Source organism: Erigeron canadensis, chromosome 7, assembly GCF_010389155.1.
Source record: "Erigeron canadensis isolate Cc75 chromosome 7, C_canadensis_v1, whole genome shotgun sequence".
Classification (NCBI taxonomy): domain Eukaryota; kingdom Viridiplantae; phylum Streptophyta; class Magnoliopsida; order Asterales; family Asteraceae; genus Erigeron; species Erigeron canadensis.
The window spans coordinates 12645961-12664795 of NC_057767.1; positions in this window are offsets into that span (position 1 = coordinate 12645961).

The window sequence follows — 18835 nt, forward strand, 5'->3', positions numbered from 1 at the left end:
GATCTTATGCAAAGTTTATCTTTTATGATTCAGTATCTAAAATATAACTATAAAGTCATCTTATTTCGGTAACAAATCAAATTCTAAAAAAGATATTTAAAGAGTTTATTATTAGTTATAAAAAAATATAATAAAATATAATGTAAGATGATTGACGAAAATTATAAAAAGATAATATAAAAATAATAATTTGTGAAAAAGATTATTTAGAGAGTGTACTCATTAGTTATTTTCAGTATTTTAAAATTTCAAAGTTTTAATCAATTTCATATAATAAAATATAATGTAAGATGATTGGTGGAGGTTATAAAAAGAATAATTGTTTGTAAAATTTAACGTATATTGATGTAATACCATAATACTATATAATGTTAAATTAAATTTTAAACCAAAATGATAAATATTTTTAAAAATATACTAATTTGGTAAATAAAATTCCCCATTACACTATTTTGGAAAAAAACTCCATATTTATAAAGTTCATTCTCTAATGTTTGACCGATGCTGGAAAGATGATGGTTATATAGCAAATTAGCAATTGGTTTAGGGAAGTGCTAAGAAGATAAATATAAAAATCTAAGTATTACATTAGAAAATTAAGGGTAAAGATTTTGTCTTATATATTTTATTTTAATACTTGTTTTACAATATCCAACCACTATATATATATATATATATACATATACGAGATGGGTACCCGTGCAATGCGGCGGCGGTGATGGCAACGGGTGGTAGTAGTGGTCACGATGTGGTTATTAATCTAAAGGTAATTGACGCAAATGGTAATGTAGTTATTTTATGGTTAAGAGATGTATCTTTTGTAAATAACTTTATTAAGAATAATATAGAGACATTAGGTGGAAATACTTATATTAATTAATAAAGGAGATAGATAGTTTGGATAAATGTGGGTGTAAAATATTTTAGGGATATATTAGGTAGATTTAGTGTGTGAGTTGTGAATGTATTGAAAATTAAGGGTATTTTGAGTATTTTAAAGATAGAGGGTTGAAAATAGGGGAGAGTAGTTTGTTTATTAATATAGTATATGTATATATATATATATAAATAGATCAAGAGAGAAGGTTCTTAAGGAGAGAAGGGAAAAAAGGTCCGTTTTTTTATTCTTTTTAGCTTTTTTTTTCCACCTTTTTCATTCTTTTTTTAATTAACTCAATCCATAAAAAAATAATTATGACCCGAGCTAATGAGTTATACATGTAAGGGTACGGTACGGGCTTCGCCCTTAAGGATATTAATAAGGTGTAGCTAGTGGGAGTGATAGGTCATAAAGGGTGATAGGTCATCTGGGGTGATCGGTGATAGGGTGATCTACCTAACGGGTTTCGCCCTTAGCCATCATGGTTCCGCCATAGATCGAGAGGTTTCGCCTATAGCTTACGGAATACTCCCTTTGAAAAAAAATATATTTTTAAATTTTTTTTAGAGTTTTACTATGGAATTAGTGAATTAAAGAGAGAATGAAAAAGGTGAAAAAATATTCAAAAAAACAAACTAAAAAAAATAAAAAATGAACATTCTCTCCCTTCTTTCCTTAAAATACATTCTCATTTAATCTCTCTCCTATATATATATATATATATATATAGGAGAGAGATCAAATGAGAAGATGTGTTAAGGAGAAAAGGGAGAGAAGGTTCTATTTGCCAATCAGAGTGTAACACGTCGCCTCTAAAAAAATACGCGGTGGCATTTTTGTAAATAATTTGACTACAAACCTAAGCTGACCCAATCCACCTCAAGCTGACCCAACTCAAGATGACTCAGCCCAAGCTGACCCACCTTAACCAGATCCAGCCCAAGCTGATTCAGCCCAAACTGACCCATCCTAAGCTGACCCAACCGAACCCCAAGCTGACTCAAACCTGTAATCTATATTTGTATAGATTAATCTACATTTGTGTAGATTATGTGTAAATTGTGTCAAGCTAACCCAACCCAAGCTGACCCAACCTGACCAGACCCTAGGCTGACCCAAACTTGACCCAACCCAGAACCCAAGCTGACCCAAAACCCATAATCTACATTTGTGTAGATTATGTGTAAATTGTGTCAAGCTAACCCAACCCCAAGCTGACTCAACCTGACTAGACCCCAAGCTAACCCAAACCTGACCAAGTGGACCCAAAACCCACAATCTACATTTGTGTAGATTGTGTAAATTGTGTCAAGCTGACCCAACCCCAAACTGACCCAACCTGACCAGACCCCAACCTGACCCAGACCCCAAGCTGACCCAACCCTGACCAAAGATGACACAGACCCCAAACTGACCCAACCCCAAGCTGATCTAAACCTGAACAGACCCCAAGCTGACCCAACCCTGACCAAAGATGACCCAGACCCCAAACTGACCTAAACCTGACCAAACCCCAAGCTGACCCAGACCAAACTGACCCAGACTCCATGCTGATTGATCAAGCTGATCCAAACCAAGCTGATCCAACTCAAGCTGACCCAACCCAAGCTGACCCAACCCACTGAGAGCCCAAGCTGACCAAGCTTCACAAAACTTTAATTTATTTAAAAAATTGTCAGCGCGCTTTTTTTTTTAATTTTGACACATATTGCGTTCTGATTGGCTAATACGACCTTCTCTCCCTTCTCTTCTTAACACACCTTATTCCAGGATCCTCGCCCTATATATATATATATATATATATTGATTATTTATATAGGTATGAGGATTAACTTGACCATTTAAACAAACATATTTTTTACAGTGTGTTGTTTAATGCATGAATTATTAATATTGTTTTAAATTTATCATTACTCATTTTATATTTATGTGAAGTTTACCATATTATAGTTGTATTTTACAAAGTAAGCAATTAATATATTATAAAGTACATTACTTACTTATGTGTCAAAAGAAAACTAGAAAAGTATAAGTAGATCTGACACAAAAGTATAACCTGATCAATCGTTATTTGCAATCAATATATAAGTTAATTAAAATATCAATACATAAGCTTTTAATTGGAAATGGCTCATCATCTAAACTGTTTTAATCAAATCATTAAGGTTTAGAAACCTCGCCGATAGTGTGACTAAAATTACAAAAACAAACCATTTAAATGTGAAACCTTTTTGGGTACATATAAGTTATAATAATAATGATGACAATCACTTGAGGTTAATTCATGAGTTAAGTATTGCAAGGTTCTTGGCTTTTTACTTGATCATGCAACGAAATATGTCTATTTTTAGTACGTATCATTATCATGATTACATAGGACAACGTATATAAACGTCATACGGATAAATTTTGATCAGTACAAATTTAGAAGCTGTTGAGGTCATATGACAATTTGAGTCGTGTAGGAGTATCCAAAGAAACCATTTACATATGCTAAGGGAAATATATGCATGTTGTAAATCGTTCTAATTAATAAAAATTGTTTGTTAGCATTCCTTCATTAATTAATGATAAATACTTCAAATACACATTTGGTTTTGATCGATGGTTCATTTATGTTTTTCCAATAAAGCAGTTTTGAATTAATATTAATTAAAGATTTTATACTTATGGTCCTGATGTATGAGAAAAGTTAAATTAGAGACTTCTTATTTTAGGTACACTTTTCAATCATTAATTTTTCATCATCTCCGACCACCACCACCACTATCACCACCACCATTATCCACAACCATCACCATGATCCTCCGGCGACGGCGACCACCGTCACCATTACACATGTGTAAGTTATACAACCACCATCATCTCCGACCACCACTATGATCATCCGGCGACGGCGATCACCGACACCACGACTTGCACATGTGTAAGTTACATGTCACTAATGGTCCCTAATTTAAGGAGTCTCTAATCTAGTCCAATCTCTTGATGTATATACTAATTATGATTATGATGATTGTAGTAAAAATTAATTATATCGATCTATCTAACAACCACATCTAATGGTTATCATGAAAAGCAACGGCCGAGAACACTCAATTATTTATGGTATTTAGCCAAACTTAATCAAACGTTTTTATTGATTCATACCAAGTATATCGATCTTACACGTTGAATGGCATTGACCATCTTTATGGCTATATTAAATCATGCTTTTGCATAGAATTTGAAACTTCATTTTGGATGGTAACCTAACTTGTTCTACTAGATGATCTACCAAACTTCTTATATACCTTTGTATAAATAAATGTAATAAAAAGGTAAGAATAACAATAATAAAATAGAGTATATATTATATCTATTTGTATTACGGCATGATAATTTTTTGTGTTTTAACAGGCTTTATAATAAAATACACGATCAGACACGATTAATATTTGTGTTTTATTGTGAAAATTGTCAAAGACCAATTAAGAACATGCTAAACCATGAATTGACCCGTTAAGACTTGTTAATGCCCGTTGAAATATATATATGGTCTTATTGTGTAACCGTTAAAATCATGTCGTGTTTGTGTTTGAAAAAAATGAAATGAATAGTTATCGTGTTCGTGATTCAATGTTTGAACTTAACGAGTCATGTTTTAACAAGTTCGTGTAATAACATGATTGTAGTGTAACTTGTAGAGTTGTATACGATTTATTATAATTAATAACTTACAGAAAAATAATCATTAGTAACTAGTATTTGTTGTTTAATTAAAATAAAAATCTTGAAGTTAAATTACTCCACACAAGAATGTTTCATCCCAATTGGGAGCTATATTTTACACATATACTTGGTTCTTTTTTTCTCTTTGATCCTGTGTTTACATATGCATGTCCTAATAAAATCAAATAATACAAAGATTTTACATACAAAGATCTCAAAAAGATTTTGAAAATACAAAAATAAAAAATAAAAAAAAAATCAATGATGCTCTTCTTTTTCTTTTCTAAATTCCAACCAATATCCATTTCCCCTACCTTGTTCTTGATCAACAATATTCTTACAAGTTGCCTTTATACACCTTTTGTAAAACACACAGCCGGTAATTGTGTCAAGTGTGATGATAATTGAGTATAAATATGCTATCAACAATCCTTCTAACACCATGAAATAAACATTGGAATTATTTGTTCTTGAATTTGCATAAGCACTTGCCACCCGAAACTCGAATAGTGCTTCGATTGCAGCCAATGTTAAGTTGGTAAAAAGAGCTAATGAAAGAGCAGTTTGAGTTCTTCTTTTCACCATGATACATGCTTTAAGAATGGAAATGAAGCCACCTTTGTTTTCCATTCCTGAGAGAATGAGTGCCATGTTGCATATGATCATGGAATTGGCTACAAATATGGAATATGTGATTCCTCCCACTATAGAAATGAATAAGATCAAGGTGACAGATGAAAAGATTTTGAGGTTTTCTAAGCAATTGAATACAATAAAAAGAAGCCAAAATGATGTGGCTTGTGTTGAAAAGATTAAGAGTGAATTCCATAGTTGTGTTTGGAGGATGGAATTAAAGATTCCAGTGAAAGATGGTGATTCTTTGTTGTGAGTGTTGAGGGATTGAATAATGATTGATTTTGTGATGAGAAGGAAAGAGAAGGTAAAGGGTAAGAGTAGGATTGATGAGGTGATTGTTTGGGAGAGTTTGAGGCTAAAGATGGAAAAGAATTGGGAAGAAATGGGGATTCCGATAGCATCCAATAGGGACCGAAGACGGAAATGGATTCTGTGTTGGAGAGAGATGGAATCAGGTGAAAGATATGATGAGAGGAGTATAGAAGCTGAGAAGGGAAGAACTAAAAGGGATACATTTGTGAAGTAATTGTAGTTTTGGAGGAAAGTATGGATTGATTTTCTGAGGATCTTGATTGTTGTTCTTCCCATTGGAATTGGATTGAGCTAATGACTAGGTGAATCAAGAAGTATATACAGGTGATGGAATGGATTGTATTATAATTATATTTTATATATATGAGAGGTTTTTAAATATTTATGAAATAAGGATGTGCCTAATAAACACATGACACATTTTAGTAAATATAATTATTTTTGATTGCTTTGTATCTATATAATAAATCACATGATAATCACATTTTCTCCTCTTTGTCATTGTCTCCTATATTATAGCAAAGGAATGATTATTCCTTTTAATTCATTAACCTAAAAATCTTTTTAATTTGTAGGATGGTGATATATGAAAATTTAAGGGGAGATTAGAAAAGAGATTAATTAACTTAAATGCACATGTCACATTCATAAAATTTTAAGAGGATTTTTAAGCTAATATTTAAGGGATCAATCATTTTCCCTATAGTTTGTTACTGTATATTTTATTCCTAGTTGATTTGTTTTTGACGGTTATTAATTCTAACTAACTAGGAACTAGCTAGTAATTTTACCCGAATTTATTGCGGATTGGATATATTGTAAATACAATTCGTTAACTTATAAGTAATGTTATGGAGCATCCTATTATACAACATGAAGATTGGCTGCTACTTTGTTTTATAAATTTAAGAGTAAATTACACTTTTCGTCCTTGAAGATTGTCATGTTTTCACTTTTCATCAATCGTGGTCCTTTGGCTAGACGGAGTTAAATTTTGGCCGTTAACGTTACACCCGAATGACTAAAAGTGAAAAGTGTGTCAAATTTAGGGACGAAAAGTGTAATTCATTCTTCCATTTCATCTTCTCCAATAAGACTCCGGCCTCCGGTCATCTTCTCCGATGGACTCACAAACTTATTATTTACACCCAATGACCAACTTCATTTCTAGCTAGTCATTGAGTGACGAAAAATGAAAATCATACAAATAGATTTATTCTTCCATTCTTCTTTTTTTCTAGGCATCTTCTCCGATCATCTTTTCCAATGGAGTTTTCCGACTAGACATTTATTTTCCGATGATACCTAATAAAAACTCGATTTTCAATCCAAATCTAAACCACAAACAAAATCATTTACTTAAATGATACGATATCAAATTTCATACATACGAGTGGATTTTTTATTTACAACCAAAACTTTACAATCAGTCAACCAAGATACAGCCCGAATTCATCCGTTATCCAATTTATGCTCAGAAAAAAACGTATAAGATATTGCAGATAAGTATCATCATCGCCAGCAATGTACATTCAACATCAAACCAGCCAGCCAAATAGAAATATAAATATAGATATGAATATAATTGAGCACCAACAGCAGATGATAGAACACATAATATAAAATTTTGAAAGGTTGTTGATTAATAGATGAAGGGGGGTTTAAAAATCATTGGCTCAAACATGAAAACGACAATGTGTCATGGAAGTGGCAAGAAAGAGTGATAAAGAGAGAGGGGACAACCACCCTTTTCGTCCCTCAACGGCTAGCTAGAAATGAAGTTGGTCATTGGGTGCAAATAGTAAGTTTGTGAGTCCATCGGAGAAGATGAACGGAGGCTGGAATCTTGTTGGAGAAGATTACTGGAAGAATGAATTACATTTTCGGTCCCTAAAGTTGGTACATTTTTCACTTTTAGCCCTCGGGTGTAATGTTAACGGCCAAAAGTTAACTCTGTCTAGCCAAAGGACCACGATTGAAAAAAATTAGCCAAGTTTGAGGTCAAAATTGTAATTTTTTCACTTTAAGGATCAAAAGTGAAAAACATGTCAACTTCAAGGACGAAAAATATAATTTACTCTAAATTTAATATTTTTAACTATGTACTCATAAAGTGTGTCTTGTTATATATCAAGCTGAGCTATCGTGTCCCCTTGGTTTTGGTTGGTACTGCATTAAAAATACTATAGAGTGAAAAATTAGTGGCTCGACTTTTATATGATGGGGTTTTTTCTCAAGTCTAAGCATAGGTATAAATGGCATGATTTTTTTTCACGCATTTTACAATCCTCGCAGTTAAAGGCCCGAGTAGATATTAGATTTTGATAGCCGGTTATTTCTAAATTTATTCCTTATATCTATTGACGTCTAGTATCTTGCTAAATGCTCTATTGGTCTATTTATATTAATATTATCTTTAGTCGTTCAGGAAAAAAAAAACTTACAATTATGTAACGAATTATAGTAAAAATAAATAAATGTAATATAGGTTAATCTATTCATAATTTTTATTACAACCAACTATTAAGTTTTAGAAAGAAGTAATTCAAGAGGGGAAAAATAGACAAACATTCAAATTGTATTAGCATTCAAAATTACAACTAACGTAGTTGTGTTAAATTGATCGACCGATATATAATATTAATTTGACACAAATACTATATACTCTAACGCTCGTAAGAGAAATGAATCTGATTTGAAGCAGCCTTTGTAACTCCCGTTAGACACTCAAGTAGCATTTAACAATCGCTAACGACCATAACTGAAAATGGCTTGACTTCCTGTTATAGAAAAGGACTTGATTTGCAACAGTTTTTGTAACTACCGTTAAACACCCAAACAAAACTTAACGGTCAATCGTTAACTACTGTTTGAGCTTTTGTAATATTTTTTTAATGACAAGGATCATTATTGCAAGATTTTACTACTGAAGGGACTAATGTTGTTGAAATATAGTATAACGCGGATTTTGACGCACAAGATCTATATTCCTATAGATAATGTTTGATAAGAAGCTCTTATAAATTTATTTTTAAGAGATTCTTTAAACAGAAGTAAAAACAACATTCTATTGACTCAGCAACAATCATTTTTGTATCTCTAACCTTACTTATACTTTATAATTATCTCAATAAAATTTTAGATATATCTGTATCAAAAGTGATACCTAGATTTCTTCATTAAATGTGTGACTTTCAAGTTCAAGATGGTATTAGACGCGATTTACTTTATTTGGGAGTGAGCTTTATGGAAGCATTACAACCATGTATGTAAAATTTTGAACTTTTATCTAACGGTTAACTTAATAAACAAATAATGCATACACCTAGCTAAATGATAAACAAATAAATAAAAAATAAAGAAATCACGTCTCATCCCATTTATTTTTCCAGATCTACTCCAACAACAAAATCATGTTTACCCCTTTGAAATCACATCATCAATATCAACCAAAAATAAATAGATCTAAAACATCCCTTGTTTTCTCTATGTTTTTAGATCTAAACATCCATCACAAATATAAAAATTTAGTTTCTGAACAAAAAGTCAAAATTTTGTTGTGGTCAAAAAGAATAAATTCACTGTCTTTGCTTCATTATATGGTGAATATGGATCTGATGGTTTTAGAGTTTAATTTGCTGCTATTGATGATGATTTTGTTCTTGTTGATGATAATGTTGAAGATGATGAAGCTATATGCATTGTTAAACGGACGAAAATATCCATCACGTGCTTTACACGTGACTAGATTTTAAACGGACGTTAAGGGTCAAGACCAAAAGTGTTGATGAAGCAAAAGTATTTTGACTAAAACTGTAATTTTTGAAATATCGGGATGAAAGCTGTAAGTGGTAATCCATGACAAGAACGATTTCTGTAATTAACTCTTATTACTATGATATCATCTTCTACGACGAACCGATAAAACTGTTGGGCATATACCAAAAACAAATTAAAATACTAATTATAATATTTGTCCCATTACATCGAACAATACTATACTGCTTGTAGTCGTACTAATTAGAGTTTGGAAATAATTGGTAATTGGTGTATATGAGGCCAACTAAACCAAGCTGTTTGTTGCTTAGTTTGTAACAATTCTTAGTAATCATCCCCAGTTATCACATATTCCTTCTTTAAAAACTCAAACACTTGGTGATTACTGGCCAACACTAATATTATTTTTTAAAGAATGTTATGAGCATTTAATAAATGGTTATTTATTTTGATATTTTTTTCCAAAGGTTTTTTTTAAACACAGCCTTAAATGTTCTAGTTAAGATCTATTAAATAATTGTACACTTATCATAAAATTCAAGAGTGAATTTTTGATATACAAAGTATAGTCTTAAGAGCTACATTTAACATTTTTCTTTTTAACTATTACTTAATTGTGCAATAAGTAGTTGTATATTGGAATTATTTATATTTTAGGAATAAAGAGGGAAAGTTAGAAGGTGTTTGAATAACCAATAATGGGTTGGTGTAGTGGTTTGGATTTCCCTTGGTGATTTATAGGTATCAGGTTCGAATCCTCATTCAGCCAGCTTTGAGATATAGGTACTGCTTCTATGAGGGTTTTTGTTTCAGTATACCTAGGTTCAAGTCTGAAGGGGTAGAGTTTACCACTATTAATCGTCATGCTTTCAGACGGATTAGTAGGATTTTTCCCCTCTATCAGGTATTTGAAATAGGCATTTCTACTTCGAGAGCGCTCTCTAACGAGAACCCAGTTAAGATAATGTATGTTAGACTTCTCGTTGTCAAATCACAACACAAAGTTTCAAACGAAATTCACCATTCAAAAAAAAAAGAAGCCGTCTAAAGAAATATGATATTATTACCATTACCATTATATATTAAGGCGGTTCACAATTTTCACGCTCAAAATACTTAAATAAACACTTCAAAGTATTTTACTTTTATTTTAAGGTAAATTACCTAAATTTGTTTAGGGTTTAGGGTTTTAATATTGTATAAATCTATATGTAATTATTTGTATATTGGTCACTTGCGTCTTGCAAGGACATTTGTGAATAAAAGTTGCAATTAAAGAAAAAGAGGGGAAAAAAATAAAAAAGAAAAAAAAAAAAACCCTAAATCTATTGATAATAAGACTAGGCATTAAAGGAAAACCATGTTAATAGTAACTCGCCTACGTTTATGTTACAATCCGTATCATATTTGGATTTTGCTACATCGCATCTTATTTGTGTTTTCTACTACGGGTTATTTCTTGATTTTCTCACATGGTTCATCAAACCTTTTTAAACAAATTTATCTATGCCAAAATGATTCTTTGTTAAGCGATTTAAGATTCAACACACGTAAACTAAAGTAACATAAATAAGATAACTTAGGCCCCCGCAACGTAGGGCCCGATATTCACTAGTTACCATTATATGTATGTTTTGAAGAATACATAGAGGCGGTTCATAGTTTTCACGTTCAAAATAATTAAATAAACACTTCAAAGTTTTTTACTTTTATTTTAAGGTAAATCACCTAAATTTGTTTAGGGTTTAGGGTTTGATATTGTATAAATCTATATGTAATTATTTGTATATTGGTTGCTTGCATCTTGCAATGACATTTGTGAATAAAAGTTGCATCTAAAAAATAAAAAAAAACCTAAATTTGTTGATAATAAGACTGGAAATATGTTAATTCAAAGACTATTCTGGATAACGTGTGAAAAGTCATCATGTTAATTTACAAGCTGCTATTGTAGCAATTAATGAAATTAAACTAATTTAATTATCAATTAAAATTTTTTTTATTGAACAACATATCAATTTAAATTATTATAACTTTAAGCTTTATAACTTTATGCTATAAAAATATTAATAAGTTTTTTTAATTCATCGTAACATTATTTTATATATTTTGCGTGGGTACTATGTTATCATTTTCTTAAACAGATGTTTGTTTTGAAATTAACACCGTTATCAAACATCACACGGTCGTGTATAATCGGCGCCACATCACATGTATCCATCCGATAAAAGAAAAAGAAATTCAAATTATCCACGTAATATATTGGTCGAAATGTACGTGTGTTATTTTCTTGGTGACTAGCATCTAATGTTATAGGCTGGTGACTAGCATCTAATGTTATAGGCAGGGTAGTTAAGAATTTCCTATATATATCGTATTCAATTTTACTTAGGTGGTATTGCACGCATATTAAAAAGAACTATTGAGTTAATAAGAAACAAAAAACAAGAGTACACAAAAGTTGTCCCTGTGATCTGTATTTTCTTCACATATCTCCCGGGCGAGAATAGCATTAGACATGCTTGTGGTGACGTTTTTGTCCAAAAAAAAACGTTGCTTTACCATAACGGTGTATTAATTAACTTTAATATATGGAAGTCAATATTTTAGTCATTTTTTTTTGTTTTTGTTGTTTTGTTCATTTTATATATTCTTATGGGTAGTAACCTATGAAACGTGGATCCGAGCTTCACAAACTGTCCGTTTAAATGTCTACGTAGGTTCTCGGGTCATCTAACAAATAACTCATTGTTCAATAATAATAATAATAAAATAATAAGAACAATAACAAGGTACTCATGTGATGAGTCAACATTTATACATACATGTAAGGTGTTGTAACGACTTTAAGTCCAAAGCAAACACTTTTGTAATAAAACGATAGCATAACACCTATGTAAAATATGAAAGAAATGTTTTGATAAATTTAAAAAAGTTATTATTATTTTTCATAATTAAAATCTATAAAGTATAAGTTTTAAAAATCAACTAGATGATTAATTATGATAACTGTATAAGAAATAAAATTTAAATAAATGAATAAAGAAATTATAATTAATAAGCTAATAGTCATATTATAAGTATATCAGATGAAGATGTATAATGTTATAGGTGGAGGATATTTTGAGTAGATATAAAAATAGTTTTAATAAATTAGAAATGGAAAAATGCTTTATTCATAATACTATAGATAAAACTATTATGTTTATATTTATTTGAATTTTGATTATTAATGTCAATAAATCATAGATTTCGAGTAGTATTACGAGAATATTTATAGATATAGGTAGTTTTTCATTTACATTTTTTTTTTCTTGAGATTTATGGACTAAATCTTGACCTTTCATTTTATCTCACTCAATGCCCAAAAAAAGTATTATATTCACCTAATTCTTTCCCTCCTTTCCTCCCGTCTTCTTCCCCAAACACACACACAACACTCACTTTGACCACCACCACCAACACACTCTCCGACGACTCTCTAATCCTCCTCCTCCGACGATGGCAACCACCACCGCCACCACCATCATCTTTGTTCACCACCACCATCATCATCTCCAACCACCCCCATCAACAAACAAACACAAACACAATCTCTCGATCTCGAGCCCGTACCATATTCAACCACCATCTCTTGGATTACCTATCATTAAATCCATATCATTCCCAAATGCGTCCACTGACAACTCCTTTAGATAATCCCTTTAGGGTAACACCCGTACCGTATCCACCAAAAAAAGACACTGAAGTAGGTCTACGATGATGGTGATTAGCAATCAAATTTGATTTTGCTTAACCAATCAAATTTGGTTGGATACTATCGTCGGAGTAATTCAATAGAGTAGTTGTCAGAGTTGACTGTTATAGATTATGAAAGAAAACGATCGGAGATGAAGATGATCGAAGGTAATGACTGAGAATACCTTTTCAAATGTAAGTAATCTATGGTTATTGATTTAATGGTTGAGATGAAGCCTTGGCCCTCAACAAATTTCATGAATGCACATGAAAACGACCCTATAAATATAATCAATTCGAGATATTATACCATTCATGTTCATTTGTGCACGAACAGAGTCCTATATTATGTTAATTATGTGTTAATTATGTTCATAAAAATACCCAAATGTAACGAATAATATATATATAAGTTTAAAAAAAAAGTAGCAAATTTGACATTTAAAAGATATGTAATAAAAAAAAAAGCAAATTTGCCATGTGTTTCTATTAAGAATTATAGATTTTAGATTTTACATATTATCAATAAACATACCAATAGGGTGAAACCCCAATAATATTGTCATCATTGACCCACAAATGAAGACTACATGTTAAATGTTTAAAACTAGTCAAAGACAAGTGAAAAAATTATACTTGTAAAGATGACATGGTATAAGTATTTATTTTTGATCATTCCTAATGATAAACGTTCTTATTTTGTCTTTTCCTTAACGACAATGAAGTATATTAAATATAACGGACAACTAGCAAAGTACTAGCTTCCCAAACTATACAACTACATGAAAATTACAATTACATCAAAATCATGTAAAAAAAAAACCAATCAACACGTTTCTAGAAAACATGGGAGCTTCGACTACGGATGTTGCAAAAAGGATAAAATACTCGTTCCAATTATAGTGGCTCGCAAGACACAAGAAAAATCCACAAATGATCGAATTCGAACCATGAGTTTTCACTTCACGTTGTATATGATGCAACCTCAAATATGTCCCCAAGAGAACAAAAGAATCTAAACGACAAGTTGAGGACTTTTGATCCAATCTGTCCTACAATCGAGTAAAATACCACGAGTAAGATTGAGTAACAAGGAGGTCGAAGAGAAATTCCTTGTGAGATGTCCCTGGCAAAACAAACCTATTCGTTTCTATATTTCCAATTGGAATACCAACCAAAAACAACAATAACTTCACTGATATTGTTCTTATCGTGTGCAATTCGGGAATTGTCAATAAAATGATAAACCTTCTTGTTGAAGACTTTTTTTTTTATTTTGTATAAAACGTTTTACAGAAAGTTTTCAAAATGGAATAAGTCCTAATAAAGAACCTTAAATCCCTCGAAAATCATTTAAGCAAGCTATATTATTTACTATAGAGTATCAACGACGATAAACTTTTTGAACGTTAAAACGTACTATTCTATAAACAATTTTTCAAAAAGTTTTTACTCAAACAGTATAATTCTTAGATACCTTTTAATTCGTTAAAAAAAATATTGAAATAACCAAAACACTGCCTTTTCAAGTTTAAAAGATAAGGAAAGTTAGGGTAAATATGGATTGGATAAGAAAAAATATGTACACGGACATTCTTGAGTTTAGAGAAAAAACAAAGAAAAGAGAAGAAAGTGGAGACTTTAAATGTATTCTTGGGTTAAAAGGGTAGGAAAAAGAAATAATAAAAAAGATATAATTTTACATGGGATTAGTATCTTAGAATTTAACAAACTTTGGACAAATGTCTATAGTGAGAAATAATGAAAGTCGTGTGTATTGTATGTAAACAACTCGAAATTATGTTTATTGTATTTAAGAAAACATACGTGACAACCATATATAGCTGCCACTTGTTAGATTTTGATTGGTCAGATACATTTTCTTACAACAATAAACATAATTTTGAGTTGTTTACATACAATACACACGACTTTAGTTATTTCCTATTATATACATTCGTCCAAATTTTATTATATTCCAGGATACTTATCCTAATTTTATATATATAACATTATAGTCCTTAGAACTCATATAAAACTCTGAGGGGTACATTAGTAAATTTGTGAATTTTTTCTTGCAAATGTTACCAAAAATGGTTGAAAAGGTTTTGGATCAAAAAGCCCCTATTTTTCTGTTCTATAACTTTTCTTTCTTTTAATAAGAAACACAACAATATAAAAACAAAAGTTTTCTTATCCTTCTTTGTCTTATTGCTTCAAAACAAACCTCTAGAATAATGTTAGAGTTATAACCAATTGACCAGAATGCTTTTATCTTCAATGAAGAAAAACTTTCAGAAAAGCTTAACTAAATAGTAGTAAGTCTTCATAAAAAGATTAAAAGTTGCTATTAAAGATTTTTATATGTATCTCGAGTGCGGAGTGTCAAAGCAGTTTTTCAAGAAAATTTTCTAAAAAAGTCTTTTATAAGAAGCCTAAACTTCATTACTTGATATTATAAAAATGTGTATACTTAATTTTATAATAATCTTTATACTGTTGGCTACGAATTATGGAGAAGTAACACATTAACCACCGGTATAAATAGATATATACATATTTATTCTTTTTTCTTTGTCTCTTTGTATAAAACTAATAATAAAATGATTATGAATTGATGATAATCAAGATATCTAATATCCTGTTGAAGTTGAAATACAATCCCAATAATTGTGTTAATCATTATTGAATAGTTTAATCTTTAAATCCATAATTCCTTTTTCTACCGACAGTGCATTAGTATAAGTTAAATTATCCTTAATAAACTCAAGTTTTCCTAAATAACTAAAAACTAAGTCTAATAATCATTACTTCAATATATATTATCATTTGTTTTACCATGATGTCCATAAGCGGCCTATACTTCTACCAAAAAAAGGCCCAGGGATTTCTTTGAGTGATCCTTCGAAAAGAGGCCCACTTTACAGTGGACATTTTTGTGTTCGGATGGGAGTGTCCCTTCATGTTAGGCTTAATGACTATGGTTTTCTTGTACAACAGGTGGCATTTAAGGTGCAGTTGAGCAAAGTTGTATCAGAAAGTTTGCCTTGAGACACAACATGTGTTTGTCTTGTTTGGTTTTGATACGTTTGGTGCTCTTTGTTGGAATAAACATGATTCAATTCGAGTGATGAAACATCCTCAATCGTCTTGTGAAACCTGTAAGAACATTAAAGCATAATTGCTATTGATTTCGGGTTCCCATAACAAGGTGATTGAGTAATAATAGGATGGGAAATTCATCTAGAACATGATGAACGAATTTAGAGAGAGGAGGCACACGAAAATTAGGGTATAAGGTGTGTGTATTAACCTTAACTTAGGGTTAATGACTCTCTATATGTATAAGAAGAGTATTTACACTTTAAACCCCTTTGGTGTTTAATGTGTGCATCATTAGTCCTCTTAGTTACAATCACCTAATGGGAAACCCTATACTACGTTTCTAAGACTAAATATGCCCATTATATATTTACTAGACATAGGGATTTCAGTTATCGTCAATTATCATATCAGGAATGATAGATGATCAGTGACGGTCACACTAACGTGGTTCCAATACTCTTGTCCTCGACACTGTGCAACTTTTAAAATGGGTTCAAAAAGTTGTTAATAGCAATTCCTCGACCCTTAAGGTCCAAAATGTTGTATTTAGAGGGTCGAGCTTACTATTTTAAAAGGCGTGATGGCGCAATTTGTTGCTTAACTACCTGCTATTCTATTTAATTTAGAACATTACTTGTCATTGCATTGTAATGTCTCTTTTATATATAATATCATTTTATACAGATATATGATACTATTCAAAAATAAAATAAAAATATAAATATAACGCCCCAAACTCTTTTAATGATCATTTAATAAAATATTGCACAAGTTGGAAAAATTTTGGTACCTAGAAAAATAATGCAAATTTTCGTCGAAAATCGAAATGTTATAAATCAATAAATGACAAATTGAATATTCTTATAATGGTATAATAAGACTAATTTACAAGTTTCATGACTCGGAAAGTTCAAACGAAGGCTCGGTAAAAATGATGTCGAGGACAGCAGATGGAGGATGATATGGCGGATGATCCGCGTTCTCTTACGGATGCTCTGAAGGATGATAAGCAGCATCCGCAGTTTCCTGCAGTTCTACCACAATTAACAACCTTTCTTGATAACATTTTTATGACCAAAAAGACATATCTCATACTTAAACACACAAAGAAGTTATAACTACACAATCCAACATTTCAACAATGACCATTTCTCAAAAACACAACTTTTCACCATGACGGGTCGTCTTACCCAAGTTGACACTTTTCATGTTAACCACCATTCATACTTTACAATTCCAAAAGACACACTTATGACCATTTTTGCAGAAATATACCAAACAAAGTTTACCAAAAAGAGACATTGCATCAAGAGCCATGGGGATGAGGGATTTCAAAGTCTCTACCAAAAGATCGTCATTCTTCCAAGAATGACCTAATTACCTTAAATCTTGCAAAAACTTCGCTTCAAACACTTCAAGCTCTAGGTCACACTACTTCCTTCTTCCGGAACTACCTATAAGAGAGTAAACATCTAAAAATATAAGCAAAGGCTTAGTGAATATACTTACATACATTTACGGATACGAAGGAGGGCAAAGTACAAGGACTTTTACATGTAACCTATGGCATCGTCATGTCACATTTACATATTCACCTTGTACACTAACAACACATATATGGATCCATATAAGCTAAACAATCATAACAATCATGTCAATCGGGATTCTTAGGCCCCGGAGGTTCTTAGGCCTCAAATCACATCAACTATCGGGATTCTTAGGCCCCGGAGGTTCTAAGGACTCATAAACAATGCCTCACATGGGCTTAACACCGAACCAATTACCATGCTTGGAACATTCACATCTCATGGTAATTGGCCCAACGTATATATAAAGGTATGCAAATATACTCACCTCCTCCGCAACAAGGACAATAAAGCTATAATAGTAATGCTCAACAAGCTCAACCTATAATCATATCATAAAAATGCATTAAACTTACATTCACAACTTGACTAGCTCAACCTAGTCTTACTCAATCACTAGCCTTTCTAAACCTAAAACCCAACCCATTTGTCATTGAGTTACTTCCATTCTCAAGATTAACATTAGGTAGTTCAACCTACCATTTTCATCCATATTCCATTAACAACAAAAGCTCATATTTTCTCATAAACTCAAATTATCACATAACCCTATAAATTTCATAATCAAATGCATCATATAACTCAATGACAACTAGGTTAACTAAGAAATTGGGAAAAAACTACCATAACTCAAATTCTAGCAAAACCCCCAAAATGGTTCATCCATAAACCCTAATTCTCAATAACAAGTGAAATAATGAAATAGAAATAAATACCTCACAATAGAAGATAATAGCTTAGGTTTTCAATTCACCAATTTTTCCCTTTTCTTAATTAATTTCGGCCACCACCTAGAACCACCAAAACCCTAACTTTCAAACTCTTGAATGGAGATAAATTGATGGTGATGATTGTTAGGATGATATCTAGTCTTGAATTTGAAAGTATTTTGACCTTGATTTTGAAGGAAATGGAGTGGATTGCATGAGAAAGTGAGGAAGAAGAAGAATAGTGGAAATATGAATTAGATGAGTGTGTCGCTGGCACATCCTATGGGTGCCACGACCCATTTCCAATTTTTAGGGTATTTTACCCGCTATCCGTTAAAGTTCCAACTAAATTAACCCCATATCCAAAAATAAAATACTAG